At 43.2% G+C, this 12,349-nt stretch overlaps 1 protein-coding gene across 5 annotated transcripts in view; it reads left to right on the plus strand.

The window, feature by feature from the left end:
• Positions 1 to 12,349, plus strand: part of CLUAP1 (clusterin associated protein 1) — a 71,928-nt gene that overhangs the window by 34,739 nt on the left and 24,840 nt on the right. The gene's annotated exons all lie outside the window — the stretch shown is intronic.

A 12,349-nucleotide genomic window follows, 5' to 3' on the forward strand; every position in this document is an offset into this window, starting at 1 on the left:
GCTTGCTGGTGCTGCCTCTTAATTTGGGGCTTGACTGCTGGGAAATAGAAATACTGAAGTGCGTGTCAGCCACCTGTAGAAGAGATTCTCTGCTGTAAGAAGCATGGGCTGTATTGGAGCTAATTGATCTCGAGATGGAAGGCAGCAGATTCTCTTAACAATTCCTGGAACTATCAGGTTCACCAAGAACAACTACTCTTTAATATAATAAATGCTCTCCTTGAAAAGAGCAAATAATCCTGACTCTCCTTCGAACACTTAAGGGTTTGTGCTACCTGTGACACAGGGAGAGCATAATTCTGATGTTAGATTCTAGCGATGATGCGACAGTGACTGCTTTATGGTGGTGAACAGGACACAGCTGTGACTACTAACTTCCAATCAATATTAATTTGGATGATAATTTCTTCAGACACTGCAAACTGACCTCAGGTTTACATTACAGAATTGTACATTAATTCAAATAAATCACACACCCAACCGATATCGCTTGCAAGCTTGGTGCAATAAAAATGTAATACATGAAGCGAATGCTCAATGAGCTGTTATTGAGTCATTATAATTCATATCTTCCACAAAAGCAAAGAGGAGGAATGGAGAGGGGTTGTCGTTATGGTAAACTTGCATTATATCTAACGATGACTACATTTGCTTCACAGGATAAAGTCCATCCTCTGTCACGTTGTTTTAGGCGGTAGTGAATCCCTGAGTGTTAGTGCTGACTTGCATGAAAGCATTTCTGGAAAAAATTCTGGAAAATTCTGGGCAGAAAATATTAGTCTGGGTCTTTTTTCTTTTTCTTCTTTTTTTCTTAGTTTTGGGGATGATTTAAAGACCTGTGATCTCACCTAGTCTCATGTTGCAATCCGTGCCGGTGCCTTACCAATCCTTTTCTCTTCTGTCTCTTCACAATCCTCTTAAGCTATGCCCTGTCGTAGACAGTCACATAAATCCTCAGCGATGTGCTCAGTGCTGTGTTACCTCTGACATTCTGCTCCCTTGGCTCAGACCTGCGGTTCCTGGGTGGTCCAGGAGTATTTCTTACATCTTGTGGGGCCTTTGACTTCAAGCCTCTAGCCAGCTTTATTGGATCTGGATCTTGCTGAATCTGAAAAGGAAAACCTTAGCCTAGCATAAACATGCTAGATGTGCCTGTAGGCAGGATCCCTGTGCTGCTTTAACCAACTGAAAAAGGCATTTGTGTTGGTGCTTGTTTTGGCGAATCACGACAGTGCAAAACTCGCTCTCCAAATGGCCCAGTTTGCGTGAATAAGGAGACGGGTCTCCATGGTGGCACAGTGAAGTGTTCTCTAGGAGCAGTGTCGGAAGAGCAGTTCAGAAGCATTTGGTATACATGTCATCTGCTTTTATGAAGGCTCCTCCTTATTTATGGTGCCTCTTTCCCATTGTCGTTGAATAAATGGAGATAGTCAAGGGAAGAGTTACATCAATCTGAAAAGAAGTGATCCCTACTGTGCAAAATGCACACATAGGTGTGGGGGAGAACATGTGTGCATGCAGGAAGGGATCCTAATCATTGGAGCTTCAGAAAGAGGGGAGGGAAGGTCACAGGGTAAAGGAAGATCTGAAGCCTCAAGCTCATCAGAGCCAGAGTTGACTCCAGAACTGGCAGAGCTCATAATGAAGGGGATAAGGTTGCGCAGAGCTGAAGCAGTATCCTTTCTGGGAGCTTTCATGTGGCTTATGGCAGATTCCTTGAATCACCATGCATCCTAATATAGAGCCCAAAACAGGTACAGTACGGCATTGGAGAGGAGTATTTGAGGTGGAAAGTTTTGGGGGGTTTTGTTGGGGTTTTTTTTAATAGAAAACCAGTCAAAATAGCTAAATAACTTCTAAACCTGATTTCTTGGTCACTGATTTGCAGATTAATACTGTTCAAAGCAAGGTCAGCTATGACATCAGGCCACATTGCTCAAGACTTTGTCCAGTCCAGTCTTGAAAGCCTCGAAGGACAGAGACTGCACAGCCTCTTTGGGCAAGCTGTTTGCTGTTTGACTGTTCTCATGGAAAATGTGTAATGCTTAGGACCTGTGTAGAAAGCTTTTATATTGCATCAAAAGTTGCTCAAGAAACATGCCACTGGGAGAATTACTTAGTTACTTTATGAGGTTAAGAGGGGAGAGCTCTAGAGAGAAGCAAAGAGAGTTTATACAAAGCATGAATATGGCACCCTAGTTGGAATTCACCCCCCTGCAAGCTAATTTACATTTTCTATTTCGTCCCTTCCTTTTGAGTTCCCAAAGCGAAGGTACTAATGTCTAGGTGAGACCTTCATGCGCAGTCTGCTTATTCAAGAGGAACAGTAACCAATCTGCCTTAAGTCTCAAGACGCTACCTCTCGACTTCAGGGTATGAAGTATGCTGTTCACTTCCAACTCCAATTTCTCTGTTCTGCTAAAAGTGGTTATTGCAGTGTTTGAGCTGGACACACAGAAGACAGAACTTGCTAAGTAATAATGGGAGCTTTAGGAAGAAGTGTATGTGAGAAACGGTAAACCAATCTGATTTTAAAATGCTTGCTGTGGATTGTGTTGCATCCTGTTACTTTAAGCACGTGTTTTGAATACACTTCACTGTCTGGCTTCATGTAGCCTGAGCATGGTATCATTAAGAGCTCCTGTTAGAATAGCGTCAGTGTAGGTATCCTAGGCCATAAATTACATCTGTTCCTGTCTCTGCCTTCTGCTACTCACATCACCCCATGCAAAAGCTCAGCTGGGCACCCTGTTCCTTGCTCCTCTTTCCCACACATCCCTGATAGCAGTTTACCTTCCTAAAGAGTTTTCCCCAAAACAAAACCATCATAAGAGGCCATGTTAGATTTTTTTTTTACTATGATAGTTTTCCTTTCTGATAAATTTCATTTACATTACACAAAATTTTAGCTTTTTTCCTAATTTTCATGATAGCATGAATGAAGGGCAATTAGCATGTATTTCCTTGAGAAGAGAAAGCTTTCAAGAAACTTGTGAGGTAATTTTGTGACTTTTGTTGATGAAAGGGCACTTCATTAGTGACCTAACAGATCATAGAATAACAGACTGGTTTGGGTTGGAAGGGATCTCAAAGTCCATCCTCAAAGTCCAGTTGCCCAAAGCCCCATCCAACCTGGCCTTGAACACTGCCAGGGAGCCAGGGGCAGCCACAGCTTCTCTGGGCAACCTGTGCCAGGGCCTCAGCACCCTCACAGGAAAGAATTTCTGCCTCACATCTCATCTCCATCTCCCCTCCTGCAGCTTCAGGCCGTTCCCCTTGGCCTGTCACTCCCTGTCCTTGTCACCAGCCCCTCTCCAGCTTTCCTGGAGCCCCTGCAGGGACTGGAAGGGGCTCGAAGGTCTCCCCACAGCCTTCTCTTCTCCAGGCTGAACAACCCCAACTCTCTCAGCCTGTCTCCATAGCAGAGGTGCTCCAGCCCTTGGATGATCTCCATGGCCTCCTCTGGACTCTCTCCAACAGCTCCATGTCCTTCTTGTGCTGGGGACCCCCGAGCTGGACGCAGCACTGCAGGGGGGTCTCACCAGAGGGGAGTAGAAGGGCAGAATCCCCTCCCTCGACCTGCTGGTCACACTGCTGGGGATGCAGCCCAGGACATGGTTGGCTTTCTGGGCTGCATGCATGCATTGCTAGGTCATGTTGAGCTTCTCATCCCCCAACACCCCCACTTCTTTCTCCTCAGGGCTGCTCTCCATCCATTCTCCACCCAGCCAGTTGTGCTTCTAATTGTTTGTTTTGATAAATGCGATCACTGGAGTTGGTGTGTCAGAATTTAGTGGGGGAGGATGCTACATTCTGTGGCGCCTGTGTACCGTGAACTGACCAACGAGAATGCCGTTTGGTCTCCTACTAACTAAGATTTGGTGTTTCACTTGGATAAGAGCTATTCTGTCAGCTTGAATGACTAATACTCTTCTGCCCCATTTATTGAAGTATTTTTACTGTATCTAGTACTGTACTTTACTCTTAGTGAACAGTTCTTCCACAAGAAGCAGCAGAATGGAAGGTTAGCAGGGTTTAGCACAGGAAAAGAATAACCTGGAAAGGCAGAGTTATGTTGTAAAGTAGCATAAAATTTGCTATTTTTCAAAAGAATTTGATTCTTTTGAAAATAGATACAATGACAGGTAATGGCTAGCTGGGACAGAAGAAGAGTTTCAAGATAATAACAATGTTTCTCTGAAAAAGGACAATGAATCAAATTAATAATTTAAAATAATGACACTGCTACTACAGCAGAAATGAATCCCCATCCCCTTCCACCAACACTGGTGATGCCACTATTATGATAACAGTTGGCGAATTTCTGGTGAGTATCAGTTAAGTGTATAAAATACTCTCAAGTATGCTTTAGTTGTGTTTCAATAGAAATGATTACTGTAAAATGAGTATGAACGATGAGAGGCGATGGTTGTTTCAGCACATGAAAGCGAGGGAGCAGATCCGAATAATGAGAATAAGGAGGTGACATATGGTCTTATTATAGGGGCTGATGATTTTCAATTCACTCAGCGTGTGCTCGTCCACTGGAAGGATGACCTCTAAAAAAGTTTAAATGGCCAGTGGTGATGGCTTTCAGAAGGTCCTCAGGCCAAAATGGTAAAGATGCATAAATGTCCGTAAAAGCTAAATATTTTTTAGTATGAACCTTAATAAGGGATCCAGAGAATCTGCTAGACCAAGTTTATGTTTTCTTTTCTGGTGCAGAACTCTGTATTTGGTGCACTGGCTCGTTTGTTTAAGACTACATTCTCCAGAGCACTGTACTTGATCTAATAGTGGGGTTTTGGGGGAGTTTGCTGCTTCTGTATTCATCAGAAAGCTCTACCACAGTGATAGCACTTCATAATTACTGAGGTGGCATCGTCAGTCAAAGAAGAATAACCTCCAGATGCAAAATCTCTCTCTGTGCCAGAAGGCAGGGCTCCTGCTTTATTGCTGGCTCTGAGCAGCTGTAAGCCAGCTTCCCTGTGGTTCTACACTATTTACTGAGCGCAACGTCGTGCGATATGGACAGGAATTTTTGAATTTTCAATTTTGGTAACTTTCGTAGGAAAACAAAAGTCCCAGTCAAATGACTGTAGACGAGAGATGGGAAACCAAAGGACCCCTCTGGTAACTGTCAGCTGTGACTTTTAATTTGGGGTTTTTTACTGAAGTGAGATGATCTGCTAGCAGTAAGCATTTAAAAGGTCAAGGATAAAATGAATATTACTTTATGCAGCATGATCTGTATTGTTTTATAGGTCAGTAGTTTGTCCTCTGATCCTTAACCATAAACTCTCAATGGGCTTGTCACCCCTCAGAAGGCAAAGTTCAGCACATTCAAGCTGCTCCTTTGCAGAGGGAGCAACTCCTCCTCCTCACCTCCCAGCCTGCCCTTTCTGGCGTGCCTATAGCCATCTAGTGCAACCCTCCAAACAAACTGGCTCACCGTGTTTCTGTAATCCTGATGGGATCAAAGCTATGCACCTTCTAATTCCTCCTGTTTTGTTTCCTATGATGTATGTACTTGTGCTCAGGCTCTTGAGGTGGGACCCCAGAGCCTTCACTCTTCACAGTGCCCTCATTTCTTGGCAGGCTGTCATCATCATCATTCCCTGACAGACCTAGTTTGAAGCCTGTTGGTAAAGATTCTTCTGCCCTGCATTTTCAGATGGATCTTAGCTCTCTCCCATAGTCTTCATTCCTCAACAGAATAAAAAGGAACAAAACCTGTAGCATTGCAGTCACTTTTAGTCAAGCATAACTATAGCTGTGTTCCAATTCAAATCATAAAACCAGAGATGAATTTAGGGTGAGGTATTTAATAGTAGTTCAGCATGATAGGAAGCATCGTCTTCTATTCTTAAAGAACAGCTCTGGGTAGGTTGGTACCTCATGCTCTCATGAACTTTAGCTGTGCAACCTCAAAGTTGTGTTCCCTTACCTTTCTGTTGCTCCTAGCAGGCTTCCTCTTATTAAGAGTCCTGTCACATTCCCTGTTCAGGCACCGCAGAATTTCTCCTCGTCCTTATGTCTAGCCCCTGCTGAATGAGTGGCAACACTCTATTAGGAAAAACAAATACCATTGTGTGCATGTAGCAAGAGCTAATCTCAGCTGCTTTGTTCTACAACAAAGCAAGAAACAGCTGCTGAGATTAATAGGCAAGGTGAAGATGAGGCGGTTCAATCCATCATCAAATTGGTTCGCTTTAAGTGTGCTACAGAGCAGCAGGATTACCGCTGTTCTTTAGCAAATCACTAGGGAGGAAAAAAAAAACCAAACCACAGAAGGAAACATTGTTTTCCCTTACGAAGATGAAAAGGTTATACATGGAGAGAGATGTCTAAGAAAGATTTTTGGGATTGGGAGGTTGTCTGAGAACAGAAGTAGCAGCTTAGGCAAAAATTGAAATGTTAGCGTCTGAACAGAAAAAGTCAGCAAGCTCCAGTTGTTGTCCTGTTGTTCTTTCATACTTATCCCCTTCCTATTTTCCCCATTTCTTTTCCTTTTCTTTCTATTTAGTGGTAACCATGTTGTCTGCCAGCTGGCTCCAGGGCACAAATTCTTTGTATTCAAAATCCCCCTAGTGTTTTCTCCACAACTTTCCCAACAAAACTTTGAGGTTAACTTAGGAAAAACGAGGGAAAAAAACAAACTGAGATGTTTTAAATGATCAAATACTGCGTCATTTTTGTTCTTTCTGGTTTTGAGCCTTTTAGACTTGCTGCTTTGCAATCTGCAGGGGCAGAGTTGTCTTCAATCTCATTATTTCAGCAACTTGCTTTTATTGTTTAAACCAATACTCAGCAGCATCAGGTATAGCATAAAGGACTGGCAGACAAGAAATCCTGTGGCTTACTCAAATCCTGGATGACTTGCCCTGGGGCAAACACTGAGTTGGTGGCACAGCTAGTTGTGGGTCTGCTGCTGGCGAATGTTCTCCATGGTGGTATATTGGCCTATGTTTGAAAACAAAAAAAACCCCAACCAATCTCCCCCACACCAGACCCTGCACATAGTTGTGTGTAGTTTGCCTGTAGTTGTAATTGCATGCTGGTAATCCTTCTCGTAAAGAAATTATAAAAAATAGTCAGTGAATGACAAAGCATTTCTCAGGTTCTGCTTTTGTAGAGCTTTCTATAAAAAGATTTTTCAAAGCCAACTCCCATTCACCCTGCTGTCGGAACTCACAATTGATGTTTTACTTGTCTGTAGAATAATAGGTTAGATTATATGAAAACATTCTGTCAAACAGCCATGCGTTTTGTTTTATTGCTGTTTGCCAAAGACTTTCATAGTCAGATATGAGATGGAACGCTGTCTGCTTTGCCAATTAAAGTAGACTGAGATACAGAATATCTGTATTGTAGTCAAACTCTATTCTACAAAAAATACACGTTTGTCTTTAGTACATTGTGTGCTGTAGAAAACAGGAAACATTCTTGCTGAATTAGACAGAAAATGGGCATGAAAAAAGCACAGTTGATTGTAAACATAGGTGAAACTTATTTGGTTTAAAAGCCTTTGTTTGTCCTAGTATGTCAACAAAAGAATTATTTATTTCCTGTTGCTATTGACTGTATATAGACCATTTGTTTGTGTCACAACTTAAGGCACCTGCTATGGAAAGCTGGTGACATAACTGGTGACTAAGGTGAACTGAACCCTTCTGCTGAAAGACATGGACAAATTATGGAATTAAAAGTAGCTCTGACTTGATATAAGGAAACTTTTTCACCATTTGGATAGTCAGATATCAGAACAGGTTGCCCAGAGAAAGTGATCAGTCTCTCTCCTTGGAGGTTTTTCAGACCCAGCTAGCTCCAGCCTTGAGTGCCGTGGTCCGGTCCCATGGCTGATCCTGCTTTGAGCTGGAGGTTGGGCTGGGGACTTCTGAAGGTCCCTTGGAGCCAGGGTTTTTCTGGGGGTTGAAGCTTAGCAACAAAGTCCTACCTTGCTGCCCGTTTCACTAGGCTGTCTGCTCTGAGTTTGCAAAGTGATTGATTTGACTACTCGTTAAAGGGCAGATTTACACCTAGAAAAGGCTGCATGGTATATGAGACAGAGGAGGAAAGGTTCCATCTCAGCAGAGATGGACTCTAAATCAAGACTTTCAGCCTCAGTGATCTCCAGTGTCCTGAAAGGCCTGGGAGCCCCCTCTGACAGGGCAGACTGGTTCTAGTTTTGTGTTAACTGGCACTTCAATTGCATTAATTGGACACTGTGATTCCACAGTGTGTGCTGCCACTTAATTTGGGTAAAGTTTGCTTGTGGAGTAAGATCCATGCAGTGTTTGCCTTCACCGTTTCAGTCCTGTTTGTTTACTGGAGGGACTGAACAGGACGCTTAAATGTTGGCTCCGGCTCCTACAGCGTCCTGAGGCACCCAGGCCATTCCCTGCGGGTGCTTCGCAAGGTCAAGACCACATCTCTTGTTTCATGGAGCTGTCACTCTGCCAGTCTGGTCAGAAAACGTGACTGTTGTCCTGTGTGGAATGCTAGTCTAATAAAGTCCATTGTACGACATTACATGTTGAAAGACCATCCGCAGCGTTATGGTCATCACGCTCTTTGCTTGTCTCCCTTGTCACGTTTCAGAAACCCTGGGTCACGCAGAAGTGACTGGCCTGAAACTGCAAAACATCTCTTGTTAGCATGGTTTTGTTCTCGCTGAGCTGATATAAATCATGTCTGTTAAGATAATGTGAAGTGTGTGGAGTGGTGTCTGCAGTGAAGGTGGAAGCCAGTCAGGCCAAAAAGTGCTGCCTGATGATTGCAGTCATTAAAAGCAGCAGGGAGAAGGAGAAAGAGAAGCTGAAGCTGCCACTGACTCAACTGTTTACAAGTGGTCCCTGTTTTTAAACCCAAAATTTTCAACCAATGAAACTCTTGTAATTCTTTCACTCATTTAACCAGATCTAAGATTTCTGTGAAGATTCTTTTAAGTGAGTATGTAACTTCAAAAAAATTACATGATAAATTTTGTTTACTTTCTAGATATATGATCTGCCATGGCTTCCGCCCCCTCCTTTGAAGATCTTGCTTGTTAAAGACTGTAAACAGCACTTAACTGATGTTATCCTGGTTCCAACTGATTTGAGGCTGCCCTTTTGAAACAGTTTTTGTTGCTGCAGTTTTTTATAAGCTTTTGCAGGGTGTAGCCTGGCAGCACAGCTAAACTGATGCAGTGATAGACTGCTGTTGAAAGGGACGATGCTGTACAGTCTCAGCAGTTCCCTTTGGCTGACAGCGGCATTTGACTGACCATGCGTCGAGCTACTCAGAAATCTAAACCAGTAGAAAATCAGTGTTTTTCCTGCCAGTTAACTGGGCTGGCTTGGTACAAGGTCAGCTGAGCTGCTGGCAAAACCACAAGTAAGATGCTAGAGGAAAGGGGGAGAAGTGGCTCATCTGTATGGTTAAACTCTTTTCTTAGACTTCATTTCTCTTGTATTTATGTCAATAAACCAGCACTGAAGCTGAAACAAACAGTACCCCGTCTTCTCACCCTTGCTGTTTTTCCCACAACTGTCCTCCATCCTCCCGTGCCTGTCAAGAATTTCGTAGCCACATACTGAATTGCAGTTGGAGAATTTGCCTGGCTTCATTTTGTTTTGATGGATTAGTTTTCACCGGGTTTCTTTTCTGTTGCTGCACAAATGCTTGCTCCAGAGCCAGCTGGGTGACACGAGGGAAGGAGCGAGTGGCCTGGGGTGCAGGGAGGGTGACTGCTGCTTTGACTGGATTTGGGCTGCCAGCTTCAGCTCTCTCCACATGTGCCTGGAATTACAGTATTAGGCAATGATTATATCTGTACCCGGTATTTCACTGGTCCGTGAACATTTTAAAAATGTTTTCTGGGTTTATGAATTTGTTCCTGTGACATTTAGGAGATGTCCTTTTTTTTTTTTTCTTTTTTCTTCCCTTCCCTATAGATTTTCTTTGCTATATGCACTGTGTACCCTGCAAATCCCATGGGACTGAGGTTCAGGTGGCTCATTGATCCCTCATTTACTCCATTCGTCCCAAGGACATAGCAATGGGGAGGCTGTATTGTAAATGCTTGCTGGGGCAGGGGCAAGACTTGTTTAAATCACTGACTCTCTTTAAGGCTTCTGACTGACTGGGAGAAACCAGATAGGGAGGAAGAGGCAGGGGAAGAAGATAGCAACAGTGAGGTTCAGTCAGAAGATGTTGGGACCCACCGTTGCAGAGGGAGGTCTTTGAATGGGCACATGCTACAGAGACCGAAGGGAACAGCGGAAACTAAAAACCTCTGATATTTTGCCTCACGTCCATATTCGTTTTGACTTTCACCAGGCTTTAAAAAGGCTTTGCTAACACTGAGCGGGGTGGGAAAATGTAATTGTTGCAGTGGTTACCCTTCTCAACGGGACTGAGCTGGGCAGGTTTGCAGGCAGTGTGCAGATGTGTTGCTGCTATACGGAGGTCACTTGTACCTTGGCCAACAGCATGGATCGAGAGGAGGTGGGTAACATTTATTGGCCTGCTTACTGTAACTGCACCGTCCGCAGCATCCTTGCATCTTCCCTTTCCTTTAATCTTCAGTCACGCTCTTCTGTCCTCACTGTCATTTGTTCCTTATAAAAGGAATTAATAAAGACAAGCAGTTTCCTAAATTGGGTGTTTAAAATACTCTGAACCTACATGAAACAGGTTGTAAAAATATGCTTGTGTCTTTTCTTTCCTCATTCTTGCAGATGGAATTAGCTTCTCCCTGCAGAATACATATCCATCGCTTCAGGGATTTCAGTAGTTTACATTGTTGCAGGTTGCTGTTGGAGTGTCTCCTTCAGAGTGATTTTACATTATGACCTTTCTGCTTTATAGCCCTGGAAGCTGTCATGCCTGCTGTGTTATTTCTGTTATTTTCTATATATGTTTTGCTGTGTTATTTCTGCAATCCCAAGCAATCTTTGGCAGTCTTCCTAGCATCTCTGGGGCCACTGTCTCTATTACTGCTGGAGAGTACTAATAGAGAGTTTGTCCAAAGCAGATTTTTGGATCAGAATTGATTCCCTTTGTGACCTTGAGAGAGGCCCTGAGCTGGGTTTCTTACCAGGTACAGGGGATATACGTTACTTCCCCTTACCACCTGCCAACATCATCTCTACAAGCTTTTTCAGCGTGAATTCCAACTCCCAAGACACAGATGTTTACGCCAAGTTGTGATGCATCGCGCCAGCCAGGCCTCTTCTTCGTGTGCTGGACGGGACTTGGTGGTTTGCTGCTGCCTGCACGTTGGTGGGAGGAGATTTTCCTTTCTCAGCTAGCACGCTATTGCCATACGTTTTGACCCACGTTTCCGTCTGAAAGTGTAAAGATTGCCCACCGTTCAACTGTTTTCAGATGCTTTTCTTACTTCCCTCTGTTCCACAGATATTCCAGCTAAGCCCACATCTCCTTTCTGCAAACGCGCTGTAAATGTGCAGATTTGACCATGACAGAGCAACTGGTGTCTTTTTTATTTTTTTAATTGTATGCATATTTTGCATAGAAAATCAAAGGCTCAGAAAAATCTTAGTTCAATCCACAGTTAATTAACACTCCCATCTACTTGTCTTGCTTGACTGGAATTGTAGAAGAGACTAAAACTAGCAAAATTTGTGGCTAAATCCTTCCATCAGTTGTTTGCCACCTGTTTAGTATTGTTGGTTCTATCTGAATCTGATTGTCTGCATTCATACCCTACCTACTCTATTGATAGCTTAGTTTGCTATTCACCATTAACATTACCCGAACTTAAACGAGATCTCATTAAAAATACATTTTTCTGTCTGATGCCGCTACTGGAATAGCAAACCTTTGTTCCTAAAATTCAATGTCTTGGTATCTTTGCTAAATTTTAGTCCCAATTGGATGGAGAACTTCATGAACTCAGCAAAACACCTCCTACAATTGTTTTGTGGTGTTCAGCAATCAAATAGTCCCTTTAGTCTACCAGGTCTGTGATGCTCTGCAAGTGCATCCGTCCTAGAAGATTAAAATTACTCTCATCAGTTACTGTCTAGAGAGCCAGCCGTGTTTTCTTACTAATCCATTGTGCTGGAATGAGAATGTCTGTCTTAACCGCAACTGCCTCGCTACCATCAGCCTTCTGGGCTGTCACATTTCTTACTTGGTTGACTGTGCAAGACTTAGGTTTTATAAGTCCTTGTGGGCCTTTTTGTAACATTTTCTGTTATCATTTGCCTTCGTTTGAATGGGTTGAGACTTGTGATTTGCTTCTCTCTTTCAGCACAGCAACTGCTGTTCTACCTGCCTTTTCCCGTTTGCTCTGAACTCCATTTGTCATAACTTTATCATACTGTCATTACAACAGCGT

Source organism: Balearica regulorum, chromosome 15 (assembly GCF_011004875.1).
Source record: "Balearica regulorum gibbericeps isolate bBalReg1 chromosome 15, bBalReg1.pri, whole genome shotgun sequence".
Taxonomy (NCBI): domain Eukaryota; kingdom Metazoa; phylum Chordata; class Aves; order Gruiformes; family Gruidae; genus Balearica; species Balearica regulorum.